Raw genomic sequence first — 6,820 nt, 5'->3', positions numbered from 1 at the left:
GTGAGTGCGACTGGGGACACCGCGACTGCCCCTCCCCCGGACTACAGCTCCGAGGATTACCGGCAGGGGCCACAGTGTATAGAGATCAGAATATACCGGGGGAGGATAGAGATCACTATATACAAGGTTATATACGGGGGAGGAGAGAGATCACTATATACAGGTTATATACCGGGGGAGGAGAGAGAGCACTATATACAGGTTATATACCGGGGGAGGAGAGAGAGCACTATATACAGGTTATATACCGGGGGAGGAGAGAGATCACTATATACAGGTTATATACCGGGGGAGGAGAGAGATCACTATATACAGGTTATATACCGGGGAGGAGAGAGAGCACTATATACAGGTTATATACCGGGGGAGGAGAGAGAGCACTATATACAGGTTATATACCGGGGAGAGAGCACTATATACAGGTTATATACCGGGGGAGGAGAGAGAGCACTATATACAGGTTATATACCGGGGGAGGAGAGAGAGCACTATATACAGGTTATATACCGGGGGAGGAGAGAGAGCACTATATACAGGTTATATACCGGGGGAGGAGAGAGATCACTATATACAGGTTATATACCGGGGGAGGAGAGAGAGCACTATATACAGGTTATATACCGGGGGAGGAGAGAGAGCACTATATACAGGTTATATACCGGGGGAGGAGAGAGAGCACTATATACAGGTTATATACCGGGGGAGGAGAGAGAGCACTATATACAGGTTATATACCGGGGGAGGAGAGAGATCACTATATACAGGTTATATACCGGGGGAGGAGAGAGATCACTATATACAGGTTATATACCGGGGGAGGAGAGAGATCACTATATACAGGTTATATACCGGGGGAGGAGAGAGATCACTATATACAGGTTATATACCGGGGGAGGAGAGAGATCACTATATACAGGTTATATACCGGGGGAGGAGAGAGATCACTATATACAGGTTATATACCGGGGGAGGAGAGAGATCACTATATACAGGTTATATACCGGGGGAGGAGAGAGAGCACTATATACAGGTTATATACCGGGGAGGAGAGAGAGCACTATATACAGGTTATATACCGGGGGAGGAGAGAGAGCACTATATACAGGTTATATACCGGGGGAGGAGAGAGAGCACTATATACAGGTTATATACCGGGGGAGGAGAGAGAGCACTATATACAGGTTATATACCGGGGGAGGAGAGAGAGCACTATATACAGGTTATATACCGGGGGAGGAGAGAGAGCACTATATACAGGGTTATATACCGGGGGAGGAGAGAGAGCACTATATACAGGTTATATACCGGGGGAGGAGAGAGAGCACTATATACAGGTTATATACCGGGGGAGGAGAGAGAGCACTATATACAGGTTATATACCGGGGGAGGAGAGAGAGCACTATATACAGGTTATATACCGGGGGAGGAGAGAGAGCACTATATACAGGTTATATACCGGGGGAGGAGAGAGAGCACTATATACAGGTTATATACCGGGGGAGGAGAGAGAGCACTATATACAGGTTATATACCGGGGGAGGGAGAGAGAGCACTATATACAGGTTATATACCGGGGGAGGAGAGAGAGCACTATATACAGGTTATATACCGGGGGAGGAGAGAGAGCACTATATACAGGTTATATACCGGGGGAGGAGAGAGAGCACTATATACAGGTTATATACCGGGGGAGGAGAGAGAGCACTATATACAGGTTATATACCGGGGGAGGAGAGAGAGCACTATATACAGGTTATATACCGGGGGAGGAGAGAGAGCACTATATACAGGTTATATACCGGGGGAGGAGAGAGAGCACTATATACAGGTTATATACCGGGGAGGAGAGAGAGCACTATATACAGGTTATATACCGGGGGAGGAGAGAGAGCACTATATACAGGTTATATACCGGGGGAGGAGAGAGAGCACTATATACAGGTTATATACCGGGGGAGGAGAGAGAGCACTATATACAGGTTATATACCGGGGGAGGAGAGAGAGCACTATATACAGGTTATATACCGGGGGAGGAGAGAGAGCACTATATACAGGTTATATACCGGGGGAGGAGAGAGAGCACTATATACAGGTTATATACCGGGGAGGAGAGAGAGCACTATATACAGGTTATATACCGGGGGAGGAGAGAGAGCACTATATACAGGTTTATACCGGGGGAGGAGAGAGAGCACTATATACAGGTTATATACCGGGGGAGGAGAGAGAGCACTATATACAGGTTATATACCGGGGGAGGAGAGAGAGCACTATATACAGGTTATATACCGGGGGAGGAGAGAGAGCACTATATACAGGTTATATACCGGGGGAGGAGAGAGAGCACTATATACAGGTTATATACCGGGGGAGGAGAGAGAGCACTATATACAGGTTATATACCGGGGGAGGAGAGAGAGCACTATATACAGGTTATATACCGGGGAAGAGAGAGCACTATATACAGGTTATATACCGGGGGAGGAGAGAGAGCACTATATACAGGTTATATACCGGGGGAGGAGAGAGAGCACTATATACAGGTTATATACCGGGGGAGGAGAGAGAGCACTATATACAGGTTATATACCGGGGGAGGAGAGAGAGCACTATATACAGGTTATATACCGGGGGAGGAGAGAGAGCACTATATACAGGTTATATACCGGGGGAGGAGAGAGAGCACTATATACAGGTTATATACCGGGGGAGGAGAGAGAGCACTATATACAGGTTATATACCGGGGGAGGAGAGAGAGCACTATATACAGGTTATATACCGGGGGAGGAGAGAGAGCACTATATACAGGTTATATACCGGGGGAGGAGAGAGAGCACTATATACAGGTTATATACCGGGGGAGGAGAGAGAGCACTATATACAGGCTATATACCGGGGGAGGAGAGAGAGCACTATATACAGGCTATATACCGGGGGAGGAGAGAGAGCACTATATACAGGCTATATACCGGGGGAGGAGAGAGAGCACTATATACAGGCTATATACCGGGGGAGGAGAGAGAGCACTATATACAGGCTATATACCGGGGGAGGAGAGAGAGCACTATATACAGGTATATACCGGGGGAGGAGAGAGAGCACTATATACAGGCTATATACCGGGGAGGAGAGAGAGCACTATATACAGGCTATATACCGGGGGAGGAGAGAGAGCACTATATACAGGCTATATACCGGGGGAGGAGAGAGAGCACTATATACAGGCTATATACCGGGGGAGGAGAGAGAGCACTATATACAGGCTATATACCGGGGGAGGAGAGAGAGCACTATATACAGGCTATATACCGGGGAGGAGAGAGAGCACTATATACAGGCTATATACCGGGGGAGGAGAGAGAGCACTATATACAGGCTATATACCGGGGGAGGAGAGAGAGCACTATATACAGGCTATATACCGGGGGAGGAGAGAGAGCACTATATACAGGCTATATACCGGGGGAGGAGAGAGAGCACTATATACAGGCTATATACCGGGGGAGGAGAGAGAGCACTATATACAGGCTATATACCGGGGGAGGAGAGAGAGCACTATATACAGGCTATATACCGGGGAGGAGAGAGAGCACTATATACAGGCTATATACCGGGGGAGGAGAGAGAGCACTATATACAGGCTATATACCGGGGGAGGAGAGAGAGCACTATATACAGGCTATATACCGGGGGAGGAGAGAGAGCACTATATACAGGCTATATACCGGGGGAGGAGAGAGAGCACTATATACAGGCTATATACCGGGGGAGGAGAGAGAGCACTATATACAGGCTATATACCGGGGGAGGAGAGAGAGCACTATATACAGGCTATATACCGGGGGAGGAGAGAGAGCACTATATACAGGCTATATACCGGGGGAGGAGAGAGAGCACTATATACAGGCTATATACCGGGGGAGGAGAGAGAGCACTATATACAGGCTATATACCGGGGGAGGAGAGAGAGCACTATATACAGGCTATATACCGGGGGAGGAGAGAGAGCACTATATACAGGCTATATACCGGGGGAGGAGAGAGAGCACTATATACAGGCTATATACCGGGGGAGGAGAGAGAGCACTATATACAGGCTATATACCGGGGGAGGAGAGAGAGCACTATATACAGGCTATATACCGGGGGAGGAGAGAGAGCACTATATACAGGCTATATACCGGGGGGAGGAGAGAGAGCACTATATACAGGCTATATACCGGGGGAGGAGAGAGAGCACTATATACAGGCTATATACCGGGGAGGAGAGAGAGCACTATATACAGGCTATATACCGGGGGAGGAGAGAGAGCACTATATACAGGCTATATACCGGGGAGGAGAGAGAGCACTATATACAGGCTATATACCGGGGGAGGAGAGAGAGCACTATATACAGGCTATATACCGGGGGAGGAGAGAGAGCACTATATACAGGCTATATACCGGGGGAGGAGAGAGAGCACTATATACAGGCTATATACCGGGGGAGGAGAGAGAGCACTATATACAGGCTATATACCGGGGAGGAGAGAGAGCACTATATACAGGCTATATACCGGGGGAGGAGAGAGAGCACTATATACAGGCTATATACCGGGGGAGGAGAGAGAGCACTATATACAGGCTATATACCGGGGGAGGAGAGAGAGCACTATATACAGGCTATATACCGGGGGAGGAGAGAGAGCACTATATACAGGCTATATACCGGGGGAGGGAGAGAGAGCACTATATACAGGCTATATACCGGGGGAGGAGAGAGAGCACTATATACAGGCTATATACCGGGGGAGGAGAGAGAGCACTATATACAGGCTATATACCGGGGGAGGAGAGAGAGCACTATATACAGGCTATATACCGGGGGAGGAGAGAGAGCACTATATACAGGCTATATACCGGGGGAGGAGAGAGAGCACTATATACAGGCTATATACCGGGGGAGGAGAGAGAGCACTATATACAGGCTATATACCGGGGGAGGAGAGAGAGCACTATATACAGGCTATATACCGGGGGAGGAGAGAGAGCACTATATACAGGCTATATACCGGGGAGGAGAGAGAGCACTATATACAGGCTATATACCGGGGGAGGAGAGAGAGCACTATATACAGGCTATATACCGGGGGAGGAGAGAGAGCACTATATACAGGCTATATACCGGGGAGGAGAGAGAGCACTATATACAGGCTATATACCGGGGGAGGAGAGAGAGCACTATATACAGGCTATATACCGGGGGAGGAGAGAGAGCACTATATACAGGCTATATACCGGGGGAGGAGAGAGAGCACTATATACAGGCTATATACCGGGGGAGGAGAGAGAGCACTATATACAGGCTATATACCGGGGGAGGAGAGAGAGCACTATATACAGGCTATATACCGGGGGAGGAGAGAGAGCACTATATACAGGCTATATACCGGGGGAGGAGAGAGAGCACTATATACAGGCTATATACCGGGGGAGGAGAGAGAGCACTATATACAGGCTATATACCGGGGGAGGAGAGAGAGCACTATATACAGGCTATATACCGGGGGAGGAGAGAGAGCACTATATACAGGCTATATACCGGGGGAGGAGAGAGAGCACTATATACAGGCTATATACCGGGGGAGGAGAGAGAGCACTATATACAGGCTATATACCGGGGGAGGAGAGAGAGCACTATATACAGGCTATATACCGGGGGAGGAGAGAGAGCACTATATACAGGCTATATACCGGGGGAGGAGAGAGAGCACTATATACAGGCTATATACCGGGGGAGGAGAGAGAGCACTATATACAGGCTATATACCGGGGGAGGAGAGAGAGCACTATATACAGGCTATATACCGGGGGAGGAGAGAGAGCACTATATACAGGCTATATACCGGGGAGGAGAGAGAGCACTATATACAGGCTATATACCGGGGGAGGAGAGAGAGCACTATATACAGGCTATATACCGGGGGAGGAGAGAGAGCACTATATACAGGCTATATACCGGGGGAGGAGAGAGAGCACTATATACAGGCTATATACCGGGGGAGGAGAGAGAGCACTATATACAGGCTATATACCGGGGGAGGAGAGAGAGCACTATATACAGGCTATATACCGGGGAGGAGAGAGAGCACTATATACAGGCTATATACCGGGGGAGGAGAGAGAGCACTATATACAGGCTATATACCGGGGGAGGAGAGAGAGCACTATATACAGGCTATATACCGGGGGAGGAGAGAGAGCACTATATACAGGCTATATACCGGGGGAGGAGAGAGAGCACTATATACAGGCTATATACCGGGGGAGGAGAGAGAGCACTATATACAGGCTATATACCGGGGGAGGAGAGAGAGCACTATATACAGGCTATATACCGGGGGAGGAGAGAGAGCACTATATACAGGCTATATACCGGGGGAGGAGAGAGAGCACTATATACAGGCTATATACCGGGGGAGGAGAGAGAGCACTATATACAGGCTATATACCGGGGGAGGAGAGAGAGCACTATATACAGGCTATATACCGGGGGAGGAGAGAGAGCACTATATACAGGCTATATACCGGGGGAGGAGAGAGAGCACTATATACAGGCTATATACCGGGGGAGGAGAGAGAGCACTATATACAGGCTATATACCGGGGGAGGAGAGAGAGCACTATATACAGGCTATATACCGGGGAGGAGAGAGAGCACTATATACAGGCTATATACCGGGGGAGGAGAGAGAGCACTATATACAGGCTATATACCGGGGGAGAGAGAGAGCACTATATACAGGCTATATACCGGGGGAGGAGAGAGAGCACT

General features: G+C 48.8%; 1 protein-coding gene across 1 annotated transcript in view; it reads left to right on the top strand.

Annotated features, from left to right (window-relative positions):
- TESK2 (testis associated actin remodelling kinase 2) overlaps nucleotides 1-6,820 on the top strand; it is a 31,220-nt gene that overhangs the window by 515 nt on the left and 23,885 nt on the right. The gene's annotated exons all lie outside the window — the stretch shown is intronic.

Source organism: Engystomops pustulosus, chromosome 10 (assembly GCF_040894005.1).
Source record: "Engystomops pustulosus chromosome 10, aEngPut4.maternal, whole genome shotgun sequence".
NCBI classification, from domain to species: Eukaryota; Metazoa; Chordata; class Amphibia; order Anura; family Leptodactylidae; genus Engystomops; species Engystomops pustulosus.
This window is presented reverse-complemented; position numbering and strand designations above follow the sequence as displayed.